This window comes from Euprymna scolopes, chromosome 1 (assembly GCF_053919585.1).
Source record: "Euprymna scolopes isolate OS-2025 chromosome 1, ASM5391958v1, whole genome shotgun sequence".
NCBI lineage: Eukaryota > Metazoa > Mollusca > Cephalopoda > Sepiida > Sepiolidae > Euprymna > Euprymna scolopes.
In genome coordinates this window covers 40,106,694-40,131,815 of record NC_136482.1, presented here as the reverse complement: position 1 = coordinate 40,131,815, position 25,122 = coordinate 40,106,694, and the positions used below count along the sequence as shown (strand labels likewise).

The following is a 25,122-nucleotide window of genomic DNA, read 5'->3' as shown; positions in this document are numbered from 1 at the left end:
GTGTTAAATTGAGGATGAGTGTGTTAAAAATAATTTTCATCGGCCCGCAGGAAGCATAGAATGGGGTTGCGTAAAATATATGTGGTTTATGTTGAATTATTTACGGCGGGAAGCTATAACTTATTGTCGACTCGTTTTAAACAAAATGGAAGATTTGAGAAGCTTAATGGAAACCATATGATTGACGTAACATATGTTTTTTTAATATTTTGTATTAATTCAGGCGAGTGTATGCGCATATCCTTATATAGTGAATGTTTTAAAAATACTTATTCGTGGCGATGGATAAATTCGCGCATACACTTTTACCGAGAGAATGAGGCAGAGATGTGGACGAGAGCTGATAAAGAAGCATACCCATAGCAATATCTGGGGTAAATAGACGGGATATACATATAAACTGGCGAGAATGTTTTAGAACGTGTGATAATTATAAGTACTTAGTGGGTGCACATTAATATTTGGCTTCAAAGGGATACCCTTTATTGTTAGAAATTACTCAGTTGGTTTAGAAGACTGAGTTTGAATTGCTATTTTCTATCTTTTTGAGAGGGGCGTTACTACAGAAAATAAAATATAGTTAATTATTCAGTTCATTCAAATATGCAAATGGATGTGATTCCGGTATCAACAGCAATCTGTCTTGTAATGAATCTTTAAAAAAGATTGCAATATAATTTGTATTAATTTTGTTATTATTTTTCACTAATATGAATATTGTCTTTTGTTAGTGATAAATCAGCAAATCTACATTTATCTGACACGAAGAGTGTATATATCCTCTTTAGTATCTATTCAACACCAATTTTCCCCAGCAATTATCTTTTAAAATCACAGATACAGATTGGGTATGCACTACTCAGAAGATATATAAAATTTTAGTAATGAAAAAAATCAGATTTATTGTATTAATGAATAATAATAAGAGAGGAATCAAAACTACCAATATGGTGGGAAAATATTGAATGACTCCAAGGCAACGAAAACATTCATAAAAATGAAAATATACTTGGCTTTTTTTTCACCATTCAACAATATCAGACGGTGTGATGCACCTGCAGATGGTCAGAGATTACACCACCTGAAAAGTTGTAGTAAAAAAAAAAACAACAAAGATAGGAACAATAATCTAAGCAACCAAAATAGTAAAAATAATAATTGTCAAGTCTCATCTCCAAAAATATACAAACATCATATCAATAAATAAATAAATTAATGAATAAGTAAATAAAACAAAATCCACCCGGATTTATAAAAAAAAAGAAATAGATCCGACGCTATCTATCACCATTCGCCAATAACATCCAGTTTGAATGAACTTTAAAGATAATCTGAGGTTATATTGGACGAAACGTTGTGATAAAATGAAGCAACAAAGTAAAACAATAAAATAAATAGAAGCATTTATGTTTCTCATATTTAAAAAGAAACACGTATTTAAAAAGAAACAGGCATTTCTTTTGTATTAAGTACAGTAAAAATTTACAACATTAAAAGTTTTGCTCGGTTTCATTGGGCATTTAAAAATTGCAATCATGTTATTGTAACATGAGTGTATTCATGTGATTGACATAAAGAAGCAAGCCAGGACACTTTCAATGAGCGATACTACAGTTTTAACTCATTTGTTAAGAATTAAACATGAAATTCCAGATGCTATGTTAGTATTAAACAACTCCGAAGAACGGATGAATAAAAATTCGTGGAGTGTTCAATTAGATGTGTTTCCTTATATTGAAAAACTATGATTTCTACATTTGAAAAATAAATTTATATCTTCCTCGGAAATAACAAATCACATGCTTGCGATCGACAGAAATTTGTTATGCCTCAAATTTTTAAAATCAAATCATGAACTATAATATTCAATCCTTTTAAAATGCAATCAAAATTATTTAATTATATAATTCGAAAAATCAGACCATGTATTATATTGTTCGTCGAAAATGAAATTATTAAACTATAAATTTAAAGACACTTCTTTGTTTTCTTTTATCCATATTTTATACTTGATTTCAAAGAAACAAGAAGTTTTCCAGAACAGGGACCTAATCACATTTTACACATTTTACTCTGGGAAAAGTCGTGTGATATTCTCGTTGGTTATTTGTAAATAATTAATTTTACTTTAGTAAAATGTTTGAATAATAATAGCTGTGGTATTTTATTGTATATAAAGAGGTTATTTATAAAATTACTAAGTCTCCAAAACGTTGTTCTCCAATTTTAGATTCAGACAACACCGATTAAATTTTCTACGTGTCATACTCTTGGCGTAATTTGCCCGCATAGTATTATGCGTTTAATATCGAAATGGATCAAATTGAGCTATCTATACAACAAGACAGACTGCTGTTCAAGTGTGATGTTTCCTAGCGCGTTTATTAAACCATGGTGGTTGTTTTAATGTTCCAGTAATGCTGCAATTCTATCCTGGAAGTTGGTCGGCTTCCTGGGCAGGAAATGAACAACTCTCATGCGTCCCTGTAATCTAAGCGTCAACAGATCCATCCAATCTCCGCTAATGACACTTCGGTCATCGAGGGCCATTTTCCACGCAACACGTATTCTCTGAGCATTCTGTCATCAATATATTCATTCTGCGACAGTAAGCGGTCATTAAGGAACTATAACGCGGGTTATATAACTCTATAAAATAGTATTTCGTTTATGCCTCGCGGCTCTCATGCTACGCAACGCACAGAGAACGGCTTGAACAGTTGCCATTTCGTCTCTTGCATCTAAGTTTATTATTACAATCATTGTACATGAAATAAATACGCAGCGAATTATATTTAGCAAATGTTATGAGCATTCCTATATAGAAAGAACATCATTTGTAAACATGCTTGTAATGCATGTTTAATTTAAAATCAAACAGAAACTTATAAAGCGGCGTTATAATGTCTGTAGAATACATGGAAATATATTGAGATGTGGACACCCATTTGGCGCCAAATAACTAGTGCAGATTTATGATATAATCATTTAATACTAGAAGAAGAATTGAAGAAATTAATTTTACGCGAGCATAAGTAGAAAATCCAAGTAGGCCAGTGAAAATGAACATTTCGCATTTCAACTTGTTATTATGTCTCTACGCGTTATTCATCAACACAAACAAATATTTACACGTTATACACCATCCTTGATATATAATTACTATGTCCTGTTAATTTCACCGTTACGTGACCAGGTTGGTTGTGTTTTTTTTTGTTTTACGGCATGTCAACCCTTTTCAGGATAGTTAATGCCAAATCCAGTGATTCTGAAGAAATTTTTTTAATAGAATATATTTGTTTGTTTGTTTTTTTCAAGTCAATTTTAATTTAACCCATACTTAGGACCCTAACAGGCACTATCACTCCGGTTCAGAGTGGACCTGGGAGCAATGGCAATTAAGGGGTGGTTCCACCCTCCCCAAAGCCTGTAAGTTTGGGCCTCACCCTCGGATATAGTTTAAAGTCATATCCAGGACCGTTATGTGACCAGTAGTTTCAGAAGTAACATGTGAAATATTTACACACAACTACATCTACTGTTGTATTTATTTAGATTTCGTAATTACTCAATAATATGTTACACGTGTATTATGACGCCGATAATATGCGTAGTAAGAGCCAAGACATATAGATATACATATTTACATGGAAAATATTAAATCAGGAAATTAAATTCAGATGAATAATACCATGCATCACTTTTATTATTCACAATATGGTTCTTATCTTCGTATAATGAACACTGATTCATTCGCTATATCTGCTTGTTAAAAACTGGGCACATCTATCTTCCTGATCTCCATAAATTATCTTCGCAATCACATCCTAATATTATTTGTAGACATTTATGCTGACGGCATTACCATCTATGGCATAACACCAACGGCCGTAAATGAGCAAGTTCTCTATTATTGTCACTCCTCTGATATTGAGCATGTTCTACAATGGGGAATAAAGTGGTTGGTAACTTTTAATGTATCAAAAAATAAGCTTACCTTTACATCATCAACGTTGTGTCCCTATCTGGCACCAATTTAAATGATTGTCTCTTGTTTTTTGGGAGGTTTTATGTTTTGACTTGCTTCTGGGTTAGGAATTTACTCCTGATCTTAAATCGAAGACGTACATCAAATCTGTTGCCAAGTTTGCTGGACAAATTGTAGGATCTTTCTATCGCTCCAGCAGATATCTCCCTGCGGATTCGTTTTTCTAAATATAAGAGTCAGGTACGCCAAGGAATGGAGTATTTTTGCCAAATCTGGGCAGGAACTGCAGGAAAGACGTATCCTGCCTTGACAGAGTTCAAAATTAATTCGTATTCTAATGAACGATGCTCTTTTCTCTATCCTGAAACCTCTTTTTCACAGAAGAAACGTTACAATCCTCTGTCTGCTTTATCGGTATTTCCAGGACAGGTGCTGGTGGGAGTTTCATTACTATGGTCCTTTCTCACAAAACTTTTACTAAAATACTTTCTATCTGAAACCACTATCAATAATTACTCCCAGTTCTTTCTATGTCTTAATCAAAAAGTAGCTTCCTTCTTAAAACGTTACGCCTACTTTCCAACTGATTAAAAATTGGTAGTCTTCAAGTCTAACGTAAAGACATTTTTCATGAGCCGTATTCTAAGCAATAAAATTAACCAAATTTCAACTGCTAACGATTACTACGATATCGTCCTATATACTAAGATATACTTATTAACCCTTATCTTTGAGTGAAATCCGGGGCTTGATAAGTGGTGACTTTTATTTTAAAAAATGGCCCCACCTGGTTTAAATCATTCTCATCAAACATTCGTCTATATATAATTTATTAATTTGTCCATCATGAATTTATTTTTATTCGTGTTTAATATCAACCGACCATTACATGAACAAAGTTTTCATTCAGACAAACTCCTGACAGTGCAATATCTCGGATTGTTTCCCATTAGTCAACATCATATTCTGTTTATAGTCACATGTGCACTTTTGCTTGTAAAATAAATAATAAAATTCTCTCCAATTTCTACCAAGACCCATCATAAATATGTTCTCTCCTGATTCTCGTATACACATTAACTCTAATCCTCCGGTGGCTTTTGGTTTTGATACGCGGTGAAAATTTACTTATGTATTTTCAATACTTACGGATGTTTCTATCAAAATTCTGTTCTTTGCTAAACCATGCAGCGATTGAATCGTAATAGATTATGTATTTTACACATAACTAGCAGGCCGTATTGCGGTGGCCGCTCTTAAAACACGCATAAATAAATGTGCAGTGCATACAGAGAGTGAGACATGTGCATACGTGTGTTATACGTTTTTCATAACAGTCCACTGCTGTAAATAAAATAATTTTAGTTGAGATACATAAAAGGTAAATTATATAGCATTTAGCACACTTATAGATACTACTGTCCAAAGTAAGTTTACCACATCAACACTTAGTAACTACAAGTATAGTTAGTACCCTACAAGCCGGCGCTGATCCCCATGCTGAGTTTCACATAAATGATGTTACAGTGTGCGCTGGTTGTGATTTGCCATCACTGTTAAGGTATCACGAGCAAAATAGTTTAATATTATACTACATTAGTGGAACAAATAATTGTCAGTGACTTGTTTCGCAACAGATCCAACACAACCAGACAACGTTATAGTTTAAAACATGACTACATACAGTAATCTATGAGTATCCATTTTGAAAATAGTAGCCATATTGAAATTTTCAATGCAAAATTAGCTTAATTATATGAGAGAACATTCATTTCATTTTCGGGCAATAAAAATATTGTGTTAATTGGAGTTCCTCTTAAATACTGACATTTTCCAGGGTTGTTTCTGCAGTCATCTTGAATTTGCTGATCGCTGATGTTTTTTTTTTAAATGTATGTTTTGACCCTGATTGTGCCAATTTTGGTGCTCGTATTACTAGTGGAATATTCTTATGGAAGATTGAGATAACCTGCCCAACTATACCTATTTTTAACATGAGCGATGTGTCTTCAAAACGATCCAACCATGAACATTTGTTAAAGAGTTTACAAACAGAAATAAACCCGATAACCCCGACTCCGTACCATTTTTTTCAATTCTGACACTTTAGAAGTCCAATCTTTATTTTTTAAAGATATTAAAATGTTCGCCCAATTAGATTACTTTACACACCAAATGGAAGGTTTGGAAATGAAATTTAGTATAGTATATAAGTGAAGAAGTGCCCTCATACATATATTCCCACTTAAATTAGTATAATAGCAAACTGTCTGGCGTTTCCTATTCGTAATATATATATATATATATATATATATATATATATATATATATATGTATATATATATATATATATATATATATACAGTGATGATCATATTTATTGGCACGGTAAAATAAAAGTTAAATTTTGTCTAATAAATTCTAAAAAAGGGATTAAATTAAAGAAAATAACAAAGTATATTATGTATTTTTAACTGGCCTTTCCGATGCAGCAATCGGATTTTAGAAAAAATAAATAACAAAGGAACAACAAACATAATTGCAAAAAACCCTTGTTCAAAATTATTGGCATGGCTTTGTTTTACTTTTAGTATCAGTATAATATCAATCAAATTCCGGTTTACGTGCTTTCTGAACTTTTTTATAGCCATATTATGCTTGTTTAACGCTAATTCAGTGAATAATTTTTTTCAGATAATTTGTAGATAGCGATTTATTTAAACTATTATAAGTGACTAAATTATAATTTTCAATCGCCATGGTTAAAACTAAGGAACACAGCGAAGACGTAAGGAAGCTTGTTGTAGCATGCCATACCAATGGGGAGGGCTCTGATAAGATTTCAAAACAGGTAAACCTTCCCAAATCCACTGTTAGAGCCATAATAAACAAGTTCAAATCGCAAGGCCACGTTATGCGTTTAGAGGGTAGAGGGAGAAAAAGGATTCTTTCCCCAAGAGATGAACGGAAAATTGTTCGACAAGTAAAACAAAACCCAAGGATCTCTGTTGGGGAAATTGTTGATGAACAGAGCACCTCTGGAGTGAATGTATCTCGACATACAGTTGGTAGAGTTTTGAAGAGAGCTGGTTTAAAAGCATGTCGTCCGAGAAAGACTCCCTTATTGAAGCCTATGCACCTGAAAGCAAGGTTAGCCTTTGCAAAACGTCATATTGATAAAGATGTTGCATTCTGGAAACGTGTTCTATGGACTGACGAAACGAAAATAGAGTTATTTGGCCATAATAAAGTGTCTTATATTTACAGAAAATCTGGCGAAGCTTTCCTGCCTAAGAACACCATACCCACAGTAAAGCACGGTGGAGGCAGTTTGATGTTTTGGGGATCCTTTGCTGCCTCTGGACCAGGGCGGCTTGTTAAGGTCACAGGTAGCATAAAAAAGGAAGATTATGTTAAAATATTGGATGAAAACCTGAAAGACTCTGCTAAAGAGCTCTCACTTGGTCGTCGTTGGTGGTTCATGCAAGATAATGACCCAAAGCATTCGGCTAAACTGACTAAGAAATGGCTAGATGACAATCATATTAATGTTTTGGAGTGGCCATCACAAAGCCCAGACCTTAATCTAATTGAAAATTTATGGAGAACATTAAAATTTAGGGTAATGCAAAGGAAGCCTAAGAATCTTATTCAATTGGAGGATTATTGTCAGGAAGAATGGGCTAAAATTACTACTGAAGAGTGCAACAACTTGGTTGTAAACTATGAAAAGCGACTGAGGAAGGTAATCAAGGCCAAAGGCTATACAATTGATTATTAAATAAATCGTGCCAATAATTTTGAACAAGGTTTTTTTTCAATTATGTTTGTTGTTCCTTTGTTATTTATTTTTTCTAAAATCCGATTGCTGCATCGGAAAGGTCAGTTAAAAATACATAATATACTTTGTTATTTTCTTTAATTTAATCCCTTTTTTTAGAATTTATTAGACAAAATTTCACTTTTATTTTACCGTGCCAATAAATATGATCATCACTGTATATATATATATATATATATATATATATATATATATATATATATATATATATATATATATATTTCATTGAGTTAAACGAAATCCCCACCGTGACATCGTCCCGGGTGTTTGTTTCTCTTTGTTGGTTGAAGCGAAATTGTTCGAAAAAGCAGCAAATCATTTCAAATGCTATCGAAGGAGGTGAAGAGAACTGGATGTCTGGGGAGACTTGTTGTCACTCAGACCCCAGAGAACACCACAGGTTTCCAATCAGATTGTTTGTTCACTAGTGTGAAAGATCCATGTGAGCCAATAATAATAATAATAATAATAATAATAATAATAATAATAATAATCTACGAGCGTGTGTATTCGTTTGTGTGTCACGCTTACATCCGTATCAATTTAACAAACAAAATAATTGGTGTCTCTGTTGAGGCACAGCTAATAAAATGGTTTGTTCTTCTTGGCCTTTTGGCCCAGATCAAAATGCTCTCTCTTCAGACGCTACATTTCAATTTCGTCTCTCTCAGTGGTGGAGTAATCCTTTACGACTTTTTGTTCCTTTTCTCCACATTAAAAAACAACCCCGGTGTATAAATTTTCCCCGTGGGGAGGCATTTTAAATAGGTACTATATTTAATGTAAAACAGTTTTAATATTACAAAATTAACAGGGAAAAGAATTTCTTATTTAATTACAAAATGATCAGGAAATGCTCCTTCTGATTAACGATAAAATATCCTGAAAACTGCCCCTTCTACTATTTATTTTTGTTAACCTGCCTCCCTACAAGGGCAGAGTTGTAGATAAGGTCGGTTAAAAATTGGGGGCAGGAGCCAGCTCCCAACAAGGGCCACTCTTGTGAGTAACAAAAATAAAAATTCATGAGTAATGAAATGGCTCTCCTACATTAACCAATACCAGAAAGGGAGGGGGTTAAGTCACACGACAAATACTAAGACTGATACTACACTCAGAAATTCATGCTGAAGCAATGCTTGCCAAATATCTGACAATGTTAATGCTTTTATGTGTTAATTTCGAAAAACTGCTGAAACAGTTTATGATTTACACATTACTTTATTTCAAGTATATTTTAAACAGTGAGATGGGGAATATGACACAAACCGTTCATTTATGGAGAACATTAAAATTGAGGGTAATGCAAAGGAGGCCTTAGAATCTTATTCAATTGGAGGATTATTGTCAGGAAGAGTGGGCTAAAATTACTACTGAAGAGTGCAACAACTTGGTTGTAAACTATGAAAAGCGACTGAGGAAGGTAATCAAGGCCAAAGACTATACAATTGATTATTAAATAAATCGTGCCAATAATTTTGAACAAGGGTTTTTTGCAATTATGTTTGTTGTTCCTTTGTTATTTATATTTTCTAAAATCCGATTGCTGCATCGGAAAGGCCAGTTAAAAATACATAATATACTGTGTTATTTTCTTTAATTTCATCCCTTTTTATTAGAATTTATTAGACAAAATTTAACTTTTATTTTACCGTGCCAATAAATATGATCATCACTGTATATATATATGTATATATATATATATATATATATATATATATATATATATATATATATATATATATATATATATATATTATATTATTTTGATTCATACGGAAACTGAGACGGGTGTAAGTGAATATTATGAGTTTGACTATAATCTACACTTCTTGTAAGCAAGAAAAAAAAAGAATAAGAAAAATATCCGAACTGAGATCGAAAAATAACATTAGACCAGCGTGAAACGGTTTTTAGCGGGTATTTTTAAACTATTAACTCTGAACATAAATAACCTTTAATATGAAATATTCATGCATGATCATTCATAGAGATAACTGGCCAACAAATAAAATCTGGATGACTCCCACGTATATTTTTTCTAATTGGACACCTTAAAAAACATGTGCTCAAGATATCAACGAGTTAAATATTGTTTCACCCGTGTGAATATAATATATATCAAAGTGCATGTGTGTAAATCAAAACGCAGTAAAGTATATAGGTTGAGAAGTTGTTAGAACACACAACCAATGTTACTTTTATGGATATATTGATAGCAGGTAGGTTACCTTTGCTCGGTCGTAAAATACACATAGATATATATTTTTTTAATTATTAGGGAAATGAAGATATGCGCATGCGAGTATTGTGTTGTCTGAAAATCTACCTTTAAGGAAGCAACTTTCAAAGAATTGTGTAATATTCAATCGGAGGTTATTTAGAATGTATGGACTATCAGAAACGTCAAAACTTCCATGCGTATTATATATTTATATATGGCCTGTAGTTATATTAATAAGTTAAGTGTTTCTAAAAAATTGTGTATACACAAAGAACATAATATAATTGCAAACGCTTATTTTATCAAAACCTTGATTGATTGCCTACTGAATTTGGGGACCTACATAGGTGCTGCGATTGGAAACTTTACATGCCTACTCGCAGTGAGTTAGCATATACTACATTGTAGTCTATATAACACCATGGAAAACCTATTCTGGATTTATAATTATATTTTTATTCATTTACTGGTTCTTATTAAAAACCTGTTCTTGTTTATATGCGCGAGGGCAGTGATAAATTAATTAATTCCATCTGCCTTGATTAATGTATGAACACTACATGTACTCAATAAGATAATTTATTATACAAGTAAATCTCCCAATCAAATTTATATAACACTTGCATTTTATGAATTAATTATAATGTCAATGATGTTTACGGAATACTAATTTATTCGTTTTAGTATATCCAAGTTTCTCGTCGTCACTTACATTTGTTTTTTTTTAATATAATTATTTTCTAGATATTACTCTGTGCGCATACACCCATGATAAATCTACTTGCTGCAAATCACTGCTATGCCGATTGAATACAACTCTCCGCCCTTTTGCAAAGTTAATATTTTCATTTTTCAATAGCCAAATAAAAAAACATAATCGTTGTTTAGCGTGCCTTGTATTTGAAGATATAATTTCTGGATTTGAATCACCCACCTATTTAAATGCCTCAATTCATACATTGTTATACTTAAAACGGTAACATTACATCGGGAAATATAAACATATACCGATTACTAAAAGTGGTAATGTAAGCCTGTGATTAGATGTATTCTTTAAGATCAGAATTTATTTTTATTCTACAAGGCCTTCAGGCTGAACAATTTTTAATGGGGCAATTTTGTCTTTCGACAGGTGCTTCGTTTCTAAAGAAATGGTTTTTAACACTGATGATGTTTTGATAGCGTATAGCATAAAATCTTACCTCACAACGCGCCAACTAATGATTAGCTGGAAATATCATCTCAATTATTCGGAACTTTCTCTCTGATAGGTTTAGAAGAGTATTGGTAGACAAAACTCAGAAACAAAGAGTATAAACAGCTGGAGCCGCTCTTCCCAATCTTCATAGCAGATCTCCAAAGTGACATTTTTAGATCATTAGTAGACATTTAAACAGAGGATACTACAATCTATGGAAACACTTCAAAGGTCAGAAATGACGAAGATATCGGGGGGGGAGGAAAGGTGGTTAATGATTTTAAATTCATCTTAAACCAAACTCCTCCTCTTTCAGCATGGTCACCATGCCCACCTCCACAACGCACGTATTTTAATGAATAGCTGTTGTGTAGGAGAAAATCCATCTTGTGACAAGCGTCTGAGACTGACATTCATTCTAAATCTTAAATGTAACATCCACATCAAATCTTAAATGTTGCATAGTCATAAAAATCGCCGTAAAAATAGTTGGATCACTCCTACGCTCAATAAGGTATAACAGTGCCGATGCAATATTCTTGGTTTATAAAATTCAGATGCATATTAATACAGTCAGGGGCAGCTTGATAAGCCCTCTCCAGCCTTGATTGAGTTTAAAACCGGCTTAGATACTTAGTAGGAGAATCCCTTTTCACTTCTCTGCAATCTTATTTTTACAAATAAACTTTATGAGGGTCTTTCTGTTCTATCGATATTTTCATAGTAGTTGCTTACGATGTAATGTTTTTGGTTCAAATCAAGTTATTAAGTTAAATCCATGTCGAAAGAAACCTATATCTAAAATTTCAAGTGTTTATACGTAAAATTTGCGGAGGAGTTTGGTAGAATTCACACATGTCAAATCGTTGAACTTTGACGGCTTAACAGCCACATTTTTGGCCGAAAACGGATTACAAAGATTTTCACACATCTCAGTACACTGTATATCGAATTTCGAGTCTGTAGACTTAAAATTGACAGATTTATTGCGTAGGGAAATGTACACAGACACACATACACACGGACACGTTCACTTTTATAGATATGCTAGCATGGGTGCCCGGGTTTGCCCGGGTATTTGGAGGTGGATGACCCATGTACAAGGAACCTGTATCTAAATTTAAAGTCTGTCAACCGAAAATTGTCGGAGAAGTTTGGTAGAGTTCTCAAATGTCATTGGGAAATGTACACAGACACACACACACACACACATGCCCACACACAGGCATACACTTTCACTTTTATAGATATACTAGCATGGGTTCCCAGCGTTACCCGAGTGTTTGGAGGTGTATGCTGAGAAAAAAAAAAGATTAATATTTATAATTTGACCCCTATTATGACCCCTTTAAATCTATTGTTTTAGGCTCAAATCGAGTTATTGAGTTAGATCCCTGTACAAAGAAGCATATGTCTAAAATTTCAAGTGTTTAGACCAAAATTGTCGGAAGAGTTTGGTAGAGTTCTCAAAGTTCAAATCGCTGGACCTTGACTCCTGAGCAGCCAAATTTCTCGCCGAAAACCGATCACAAAGATTTTCACAAATCTCAATACCCTGTATATCAAAATTCGAGCTTGTAGATTAAAATTGTCAGAGTTTTGGCGTAGGGAAATGTACACAGATACACCTAACAGACACACACACACACACATACATACACGTTAACTTTTAATAATCATGAACGTTCGTAAGGTTATATTACATTTAAAAACGTCGAATACTTTGTTTTGCCCATTTTCTACCTAACAGATGGTACAGTGCAACTTAAATATAAGGGTTTCTATCTTTGCGTTAAATTGCAGGAATACTATGCTGGGAGTCGAGAAACAAGTTACTTGTTTACAGGAACTTTTGAACATCACTACAGTCCAGGAAGGCGGAAGTTTGGAAGGCAATTTCAAGATCTAATATTTCTGCATAAGAAACTATTAGAGAAGACGGCGTTCTGCCATCTGATAATCTTTACTGCGTATGGCTTGGGATTTGCTGCTTGTCGGTTTTGTCGGGGGGGTGGGGTTCACGTCGAGGTTGCACAAGGTCTTGTAATTCATCGGGACATATATACCTAAAATACTTGGAACACTAGTAAATTGATGCAACATTTCGGTGAGGGGACAAAGGCTGCAGCTTCTCTGATATTTCGTTATCAATTAGTATAAATATAAGAATACTTATCGAAACTTTTTGAAAAGTTCACAGAAGACTTATTTCAAACAACAGTTTCATTATATATATATATATATATATATATATATATATATGAATATATATGTGTGTGTGCGTGTGCGTGTGCGTGTGCGCGTGTGTGTTTTATTAGTAAAAGACAACAGTAAGTGCATCATTAAAAAGCATATATACAGTATTTATATTTAAAATATTAAAAAAAAACACACACTTCAAGGAAGCGTTGCACTCAAAAACTTTATATACTATGAGTTTTAGATATGACTGAACTCGAATTCAAAAAATAAACGCAGAAGGCTGATTGATACTATTTTTTCTATAAATATTGAAATGGAGTGATAATGCACCTTCTCTTCGAAAGAATTTTATTCTTGCATTAATTAAATGGAAAACATTACGTTTTAATTCTCTATGCTTCCATAAGAGACACTCCCAAATAGATTAAGATTAATATTGGATCTTGACATTAGCGGATCGACAATTAAAAAAATAATCAAAATGATATGCGATTCATAAGGAAAATATTTAAATATTCACAAACTTCAAATTGTTCTTTTTTTTCTTTACAAGCGGATAAATCTTTACTTAATACATATTTCTGTGCAAACGTTTCGTTATAGCAATGATTGTGCTTTTAGTAATCAAAACAAAACTTTAAAACATCATCCATACGTTAAAATTATATCAACATACAAACAATGAAATGTTAGGATTATAAACGTAGTAATCATTCTATGAATACACACAATTCTCTCTATAAGAAAAGTTTATAATTTTGTATTTTGTCTTAATTGATGAGAGGTCTTTGTAAAGTGCATCGTGATAATGCTTACACTTTGCAGTAATAGCATAAAAGTTGAATTTTTATTTTAAAAAAATATAGACGTTGGGTAAGTCTCACAAAGCAAAATGTATCATTAACGTATGCCAAAATTAAAAGAACTTCGCCAAATTCCTCTAAATAGAATTAAATTGTACTGATCCTAAAATCCGCTGCAACATCATAGGTTGGAGTTAAGAACTGCCGACTTATAACGTTATTAGTGTAAGTTAAATCCCTTTCCTGATATGTTTGTGCAAGTTTCGCCGACATAATTAGGTGTGTAATAGCGAAACTAATGTTTGTGGATAAATATATATATATATATATATATATATATATATATATATATATATATATATATATATATATATATATAGTAATTTATAAAATATATATGGCGATTAAGCTACACTGAATATTCGGCGTTTCGTCTATTCATAAGTCTGAGGAATCCTAGAGTGGATGAAACGCCGAATATTCAGTTTAGCTTAATCGCCATATATATTTTATAAGTTACTAACTAGCTCTACCTACGTATTGAGCACTTTTGAAGTAAATACGTAAAGTTAGGAATAAATCTAAACTGTAGTATATTAATTTATGTGAGTAAATGAAGTGGTTATATATATATATATATATATATATATATATATATATATATATATATAAATATATATATATATATATATATATATATATATATATATATATATATGCATTTTTAAATGGATATACTCCGACGTTATTATGTGAAATTGAAGCAGAAGCGGAACACCGGAGGCTCGACGTTTTCCACGTATTATGCGGGCAAATAGAACTATTATACAAATATACAAAAAAAAAACAGCATGAAGTGTATTGTTATTCTTTATGTCTATTCTATGTTCAAGGTTTCGCTGCGTCTCTCCTACGTATATCTTTACGGTCACATAATGGAAAATGACCATCATTTCGATTTCGAAAATGCGACCGTTCTAAAGCATATACATAGTAGGTGAACAAACCGTATATTGGCATCTTCTCTTATCTCTAATTCTACTAACACTATCAAACAGAGAAAAGGATTTTTAAACATTTGTTTTCCACTTATATGAAATAATATTGCACGAAAATAATCTAGACACTTGTTAATAAATATATATTTGCCCTTTTTTTTGTATATTTGCATACACTCCTCCAGTACATATAAAACTAAAATCATCGAGCCTCTCGTCAGTGACCACACCTCTTTAAAAAGCCCGCATAATGTGGGTGAAACGTCGAGCCTCCGGTCTTCCGCTTCCTTTTCACATCATATATATATATATATATATATATATATATATATATATATATATATATATATATATATATATATATATATATATATATTGCCAAAATAATTAAATACCTAAAGACACTAATTTATCATTCCTTCGGGAATCTTCAGTGCAGGGTGTTAGGAGTAATACCAGTCGAACGATTTAAACCCCGCAACACGAGACATCTCTGGCTCGATTAGCGAAAACCTAATCCATTCGGCTACCATTAACCGCGTGAAATAGCGTTGCATTTATAAATTTTAATTTTTAAAATGTTCATTTAAGTCAGTAAGACAGTGATCTAATCGTTATACGATGATCTATGCATAAGAACTAAATTGACCGACTTTAATTCAACTGAAAGTGCTCAACGATAAGAAAAGAAATTTCTTAAAGGGTCTGTCATAATTATGTATTATATACCAGTCGAACGATTTGAACCCCCGCAACATGTATATATATATATATATATATATATATATATATATATATATATATATATATATATATATATATATATATATACTCGGGTTTTTTATATTCAAAAGTAATGGACTAATGAATTCAACGAGGTTGTTAGATAGTGCTTAATAAAAAGAGCTGATAATACTTGTTTATTGTTATATAAACATGCTCACATCCCGCTGCTACAAATAGCCCCTTTTTTCAATCAAACAACAGATATCATCAGGCAGCGACTTGACTATTCAAAAAGTTCAATGATTATTCATTGAACTTTTGAATAGTCAAGTCGCTGCCTGATGATATCTGTTGTTTGATTGAAACAAGTGGTTATTTGTAGCAGCGGGATGTGAGCATGTTTATATAACAATAAACAAGTATATATATATATATGTATATATATATATATGTGTATATATATTTATGTATGTATATATATGTATGTATATATATATATATGTATATATATATATTTATGTATGTATATATATGTATGTATATATATACATATGTATGTATATATATGTATGTATATATATGTATGTATGTAGATGTATATATGTATATATATATATATATATATATATATTCATGCGTATGTCAGGTCATGTCATATGCTACTGATACCATGTAACCCAGTACTACCTGCCTCATGGTCGGGTCACCGGCGACTAAACTGGTTTCCCCACCAGACTTATTTGGTGAGGAGGGCGGCTAGTCTCCCTGAAGGATTAAAAACAAGACCTCCCAAGGGGCGAATGAACTCTTTTTCTGGGTCAACGGCAAACTAGCGCCGTGTATATTTGTGTGTGGGTGTATGTGTATTGGGGTAAAGAGGGCTCCCGTAAGCCGTGGTGTAGGCAACCTTTCTAGGAGAAGAAAATCTCTGATTTAAAAAAAACCATAACGCGGAAGACCAGTATCCGCATTAAGCTGGTCTGCAGTTTTATTTGTTGCTGGTTATCTTGCTCTTGTTTGTTGCTGGATCTCAACATTTTGAACCGAGGGAGAGACTTACCTGTCGTACAAAGCTAAGACTCTGTAACATCATATTTGTATAGATACTTCCTCAGGAAGTTGGGCTCATGGATTTTACATGGCTGAGGGAGTGGCACTCGTCTGACATGACGTTGCAATCATCATATATATATATATATATATATATATATATATATATATATATATATATGTATATACGGCATAGTCACGTTGACCACCGGTTCTCGTCAGATCACCGAAGTTAAGCAACGTTGAGCCTGGCTAATACCAGATGGGTGACCATTTGGGAATTCTAGGCGCTGTATGTGTTCTCCTCTTATCTCGGCATTGTTTCAGTCGTCTTGTACCTCAACTTGCCACTGGTATTCAACAATGTTGACTCAGGAGAGGCGTGGTAGGGGATTGCGCAACTCTTGCCACACAAATTTCACGCGCAGGCACTCTTACAGTGGGTATCCATAGTCTGTCAAGACTGAAGGAATGCTATATATATATATATATATATATATATATATATATATATATATATATATATCGGATATAATGATGAATCATATAATTATACCCGAGGCGTAATTTTTTCATTGTCGCAATATATTGTATATTACTATCACACATCTTCCTGTGAGTTATTCCTATAACTTTATTGATTTAATACTGAACTATGTTGACAAAGAACTTATATTATTTTCTTTGGCTTACGTATAATCATCTGGAACACCCAGAAAATATGGTACACGCAAAATCCGGCTGCAGTACTGGAAAGTTAAAACAGGATTGGCTTAAGCGATATTGATATATAAACGGAGAAAATACCCAAGCAACACCGGATAACGTAATGTCCAATAAAACTGAAAATCAAGCAATTTTCTCGTTCCACCAGACACCAGGATTAATTTGAAGGAGATGAAGAAATGTTGGATATACACGTTATTGGTTGGAAAGCAAAAAAGCAAAAGAAAATTAAGATTATCCCACTTATAATAACAATACTAAGAATAATACCGAAAAGCTTCGGGAGAATTCTGGAAAGATTAGAATCAGAGGGGGGTAGAAGATACAACAGGTAACAATAATATAAACGGTTGAAATATTAAAAAAAGAACAGCGAATGCGGAGAGTAATATTCTAGACCCACTGTCGCTTGTTGGACATTAAGAAACTGTTACAAAGGTACAAACTAATGCACATTAGATGGAATCATGAAAATCGAAACTGCAAAATTGGAAGTAAACTCCCCCAGCGATATTTCAGTGTGCCTTAAACTGGTACCAGATCCCATCATTGAGGAAAGTCAAAGGGGATAGGAAGACCGAGAAAAGAGGACATTATACAAACTTCTGTTGGATCAGTGCGATGAGGAGTGCGTCATTCGGACAGCTTATTGCGACCCAAATATCAATGAAAATTAATGGTATCTACAAACGAACACGCATCAGTGATTCCGACAACGTTGACGTATTTGAAAAAGTGAGGAAGTGGTGACTACAGGATATCTGGTGAGACGTGTTTTCACGCAAACTCTAGTAAACACCATATATTGTTTTCCAATATGTTTTTGGATGATGACCAATTAGAAAACTCCAAATGAGTAAAACTATAATAGTGATAATAATAATGAATAATAGACGAAGAAGAAGAGGAAGAAGAAGAAGAAGAAGAAGAAGACCAATACAGATTGTGGAAGGAAATTGCTTTCTCAAGTATTTGGACTCATACATCAATTTCATATTTACGTAATAAAAGTTCCTAACAGATGTGTTATATTTGCTGTCCCTACACGCGTCTTATTCATATAACTTCAGTTATTTCCTTTATCAAACTAGAAATAAGTCGGAATTTTAAGCAACTTTATGTATTTAAATCGTATAATTCGAACCTTATTTCTGAAACGAGGACATAATAAGCTATGTTAATGACTCTTTAGTAGTGTTACACGTTGGACACCTCACCTCTATAAGATTCTCAGTACATTAATATTTCAGTGGCTTCTGTTAAAAATACTCTTAATTAAATAAAATAAAAAATGACTTTGAGAATGTTAGGACACTACTTATAGAATGTATATTTCTACATAATTATTTTGTATTGAGGGTCTAGAGAAAACGTGACCATATAATCATAAATGTACGTATTAAATTACCTTAGTAAATTGGCATATTTCTATTCTAATAACGCCCGGCACAAATGACCTTACATATAAAAATAACTCTGATAACGTCCTCGTAAATATTTAATTTCCTAAAGTTAAATTTAAACATAGATATTGCTTAAATTATGATTAATTATATTTAGTCGGGGATTAATTATAATTAATATAAATATTTCTATTGATTATCCATAGGTTTGATATCTTAGTGGATGATTTTTTAAAGAAATATTTACTCATTTTTTTATATAAAGTATTAATTATTTATAAGATTTTTATAGCTATTTCAATCACTTAAGTCGTTTGCTATCTTTAAAATTGCATTTCAAGTGTTTCTCTTTCTGAGTAATCTCCTTTTAAGATGAAGAAACTATTATCTGAATTGATTTTTTAACGGGGAATTCCCTTGTGGGTTCATTAAAAGCAATTAGAAGACATACATGTTTTTTTTTTGTTTAGTAAAGAAAAATAGTAAAAAAATGGATTCCAAAAATGTAAATTAATTTAGAAAATAATACCCAAGGACTCGTCAAAAACCAAAAAAGTGTGGAAAAACAAACACAAAAATATATATCTGTTGAAAAGACTTTTCCAGAAAATTGACTTAAGACAATTACAGTATATTACGTTGAGAAGAAAGTTATTGCAGCAATATGTATTTTAATAGCAAAATATGTATTTTACAAATAAGCTGTATTAGATTTGATATAAATCTCATGTTTAGCAGAGTTTTCCGCTCTATCATATCGTCTTGATTACAATTGTTTTAAAACAATCATGTATTTTTTTCTGAACGTTGTTTCAAGATGAAAAAAATACAAACTAAAATCATTTTCTCAGTTCAATTCTAGCTAGGCCGCAAGGCTGTTAATACAGCTCGTTATATTACCGAAGCGTTTGGCCCAAGAACAACTACTGAACGCACAAAAAACTGTGATTTTAGACGGGAATCCTGAAGATGATGATCAAAGTGGTCGGCTCTCGAATGTTGACAAAGATGAATTAAAAACCTTGATCGAAGCCAACCAACTTAGAACTGTTCAAGAAAACATTTCTGAACTAGACTAACGGATATGCAGATTTCAACGATTGAGTAAGATTGGAATGACAAAAAAAACGTAAGAAATGGATGCCACACGAAATACAACCACAAACCAAACCTCTTCTTGAAGTGCAATATTCCATTCTTGTACGCAATAAGAACTATCTGTTCATCGATCGAGCCTGAAACTTACTAGGAAACGTGATTTATTTTTTACGAAAACCGGCAACGCTCAGGAGCTGATAAAGCTACAGAAGGTAGAGTTGCGTCAGAGAATGTCACGCTGACGGTTTGATAGTATGTGACCGGTTTCATCCATTATATATATATATATATATATATATATATATATATATATATATATATATATATATATATATATATATATATATATGTATATGTATATATATATATATTTATGAATGTTAAGCTATTACTGTAAGCGGAAAGTACCTTCAATAAATAGACTAAAAGCATCAGAAACTTCGATATCAGCACACTTCTCTTTTTTACCAGAAAGGCACTATTCTTTTCAACGATATTGCCTGTCCGCACATTGATAAACAGACTCTTCAGTAGTTGAACATATTGGCATAAGAAACTTTGCCTAATCTGCCAAACTCTCCGTGTCTCTCACCTACTGACTACCATTTTTCAAGCATATGTACAACATTATGTGTGAGCAATGTTTAAAAAAATCTAAATGATAACAAAACACCTACTGCGACTTAATCGCCAACATAAGGCAATATTTAACGTTATTTGCCAAATACGCTTGCTTTTAATACACGAAAAATGTATTGATCCTGATGCTGCTGATTGCAATCAATACGTTTCCTCCTGAGCCAATATATTTTTCGGGAATTTAAATGTTAAAAACTGCATGAATTAATTGGCAAGCTTAGAGCAAGCTTAATAACATAATTGTACTAATGAGCAATTACGCCAACTAGTTTTTAATATATAATAATATTTAGACCCACACATTTAATATTTTTGGTTCGAAAATTTCAGTTACGTAAGGAATGAAAACTCTCATCGTAGATATAAAAAGCCAAATAGGCGCGAGCCTTTGTGTATGTTGGCAAAAATTGTTTGACCTGGGGTTCTCTCGTCAGTTAGATTCCGCGACAAGCTTTCTCATACTTCCCATATAGTAATATCTCGGATTCTCAAACGGACATCTTTTATATATATATATATATATATATATATATATATATATATATATATATATATATATATATATATATATATATATATATATACAGTGATGATCATATTTATTGGCACGGTAAAATAAAAGTTAAATTTTGTCTAATAAATTCTAAAAAAGGGATTAAATTAAAGAAAATAACAAAGTATATTATGTATATTTAACTGGCCTTTCCGATGCAGCAATCGGATTTTAGAAAAAATAAATAACAAAGGAGCAACAAACATAATTGCAAAAAAACCCTTGTTCAAAATTATTGCCACGGCTTTGTTTTTTCTTTTAGTATCAGTATAATATCAATCAATTTCCGGTTTACGTGCTTTCTGAACTTTTTTATAGCCATATTATGCTTGTTTAACGCTAATTCAGTGAATACTTTTTTTCAGATAATTTTTAGATAGCGATTTATTTAAACTATTATAAGTGACTAAATTATAATTTTCAATCGCCATGGTTAAAACTAAGGAACACAGCGAAGACGTCAGGAAGCTTGTTGTAGCATGCCATACCAATGGGGAGGGCTCTGATAAGATTTCAAAGAAGCTAAACCTTCCCAAATCCACTGTTAGAGCCATACTAAACAAATTCAAATCGCAAAGCCACGTTATGCGTTTAGAGGGTAGAGGGAGAAAAAGGATTCTTTCCCCAAGAGATGAACGGAAAATTGTTCGACAAGTAAAACAAAACCCAAGGATCTCTGTTGGGGAGATTGTTGATGAACAGAGCACCTCTAAAGTGAATGTATCTCGACATACAGTTGGTAGAGTTTTGAAGAGAGCTGGTTTAAAAGCATGTCGTCCGAGAAAGACTCCCTTATTGAAGCCTATGCACCTGAAAGCAAGGCTAGCCTTTGCAAAACGTCATATTGATAAAGATGTTGCATTCTGGAAACGTGTTCTATGGACTGACGAAACGAAAATAGAGTTATTTGGCCATAATAAAGTGTCTTATATTTACAGAAAATCTGGCGAAGCTTTCCTGCCTAAGAACACCATACCCACAGTGAAGCACGGTGGAGGCAGTTTGATGTTTTGGGGATCCTTTGCTGCCTCTGGACCAGGGCGACTTGTTAAGGTCACAGGTAGCATAAAAAAGGAAGATTATGTTAAAATATTGGATGAAAACCTGAAAGACTCTGCTAAAGAGCTCTCACTTGGTCGTCGTTGGTGGTTCATGCAAGAGAATGACCCAAAGCATTCGGCTAAACTGACTAAGGAATGGCTAGAGGACAATCATATTAATGTTTTGGAGTGGCCATCACAAGCCCAGACCTTAATCCAATTGAAAATTTATGGAGAACATTAAAATTGAGGGTAATGCAAAGGAAGTCTAAGAATCTTATTCAATTGGAGGATTATTGTCAGGAAGAGTGGGCTAAAATTACTACTGAGGAGTGCAACAACTTGGTTGTAAACTATGAAAAGCGACTGAGGAAGGTAATCAAGGCCAAAGGCAATACAATTGATTAGTAAATAAATCGTGCCACTAATTTTGAACAAGGGTTTTTTGCAATTATGTTTGTTGTTCCTTTGTTATTTATTTTTTCTAAAATCCGATTGCTGCATCGGAAAGACCAGTTAAAAATACATAATATACTTTGTTATTTTCTTTAATTTAATCCCTTTTTTAGAATTTATTAGACAAAATTTAACTTTTATTTTACCGTGCCAATAAATATGATCATCACTGTATATGTATATATATATATATATATATATATATATATATATATATATATATATATATATATATATATATATATATATATATATATATTTCATTGAGTTAAACGAAATCCCCACCGTGACATCGTCCCGGGTGTTTGTTTTTCTTTGTTGGTTGAGGCGAAATTGTTCGAAAAAGCAGCAAATCATTTCAAATGCTATCGAAGGAGGTGAAGAGAACTGGATGTCTGGGGAGACTTGTTGTCACTCAGACCCCAGAGAACACCACAGGTTTTCAATCAGATTGTTTGTTCACTTGTGTGAAAGATCCATGTGAGCCAATACTACTACTACTACTACTACTACTACTACTACTACTACTAATAATAATAATAATAATAATAATAATAATAATCTACGAGCGTGTGTATTCGTTTGTGTGTCACGCTTACATCCGTATAAAATGATTTGTTCTTCTTGGCCTTTTGGCCCAGATCAAAATGCTCTCTCTTCAGACGCTACATTTCAATTTCTTCTCTCTCAGTAGTGGAGAAATCCTTTACGACTTTTTGTTCCTTTTCTCCACATTAAAAAACAACCCCGGTGTATAAATTTGCCCCGTGGGGAGGCATTGTAAATAGGTACTATATTTAATGTAAAACAGTTTTAATATTACAAAATTAACAGGGAAAATAATTTCTTATTTAATTACAAAATGATCAGGAAATGCTCCTTCTGATTAACGATAAAATATCCTGAAAACTGCCCCTTCTACTATTTATTTTTGTTAACCTGCCTCCCTACAAGGGCAGAGTTGTAGATAAGGTCGGTTAAAAATTGGGGGCAGGAGCCAGCTCCCAACAAGGGGCACTCTTGTGAGTAACAAAAATAAAAATTCATGAGTAATGAAGGGGCTCTCCTACATTAACCAATACCAGAAAGGGCGGGGGTTAAGTCACACGACGAATACTAAGACTGATACTACACTCAGAAATTCATGCTGAAGCAATGCTTGCCTAATATCTGACAATGATAATGCTTTTATGTGTTAATTTCGAAAAACTGCTGAAACAGTTTATGATTTACACATTACTTTATTTCAAGTATATTTTAAACAGTGAGGTGGGGAATATGACACAAACCGTTCACGATTTAAACATTACTTTATTTCATGTATATTTTTAACAGTAGTATAGGGAATATTAAACCAGTTCCGGAAATGACTTTAACCGTGTACGCATTAAAGTGCACTTTTAAACAGTCGGTTGGGGATATGAAGTCTGCCCCAGAAGAGGCTGAAACAGTTTATTATTTAAACATTAAATTATTTCATGCATATTTTTAGCAGTTGGTTGGAGATATAAAGGCAGTCCCAGAAATGACTGAAATAGTTTACGATTTAAACGTTATTTCATTTCATGTATATTTTTAATAGTGGGGTGCCGGACATGAAGTCAGTCTCGGGTTTGAATGAGATGAGTGCAAATATATACTAGAAGAAAGCACCGCCCAGTATTGAATGAGATTGGTAGATAATATTTAGTAGCAGAATACCCAGTGTCACCCGAGATCGAAGGTGAAAGATATATAATAGCATAACATGCGGCGCCACCCCTGATTGGATAGGTGGAACATATATACTATGAGAATACCCGGAATTGATTGATGTGTTTCTAATGAAATAGTCAGCCCAATCAATATATCAAAGCTATTATTTAAGTAAGGGGGGCGTCATAATGGGTTAAAGTTATGAAAATTATTGTCGAAATTAGTAGTATATCCAGAAGTATGAAAAATGATGAAATGTGAGTTACTTGATTGGTGTGTTTATAATGAAAAAATCAGCTCAGTCAACATATTAAAGTTCTTATATTAGAAGGAGGGGGCATATTGGTGGTCTTTAATTATAAAAAATAATTGTCGAAATTAGTAACATATCATAGAATTATGAAAATGATGAAATGTGAGTTAATTGATTTCTGTGTTTGTAATGAAATAATCATCCCATGCAATATACCCAGGTTTTTATT

The 25,122-nt window shown here is 32.8% G+C and overlaps 1 protein-coding gene and 1 pseudogene across 3 annotated transcripts in view; one reads left to right on the top strand and one right to left on the bottom strand.

The window, feature by feature from the left end:
• The window catches only part of LOC145293851 (uncharacterized), a 3,143,230-nt gene that overhangs the window by 1,223,712 nt on the left and 1,894,396 nt on the right, over positions 1 to 25,122 (bottom strand). The window lies entirely within an intron of this gene.
• Positions 17,214 to 17,329, top strand: LOC145283650 (5S ribosomal RNA; annotated as a pseudogene).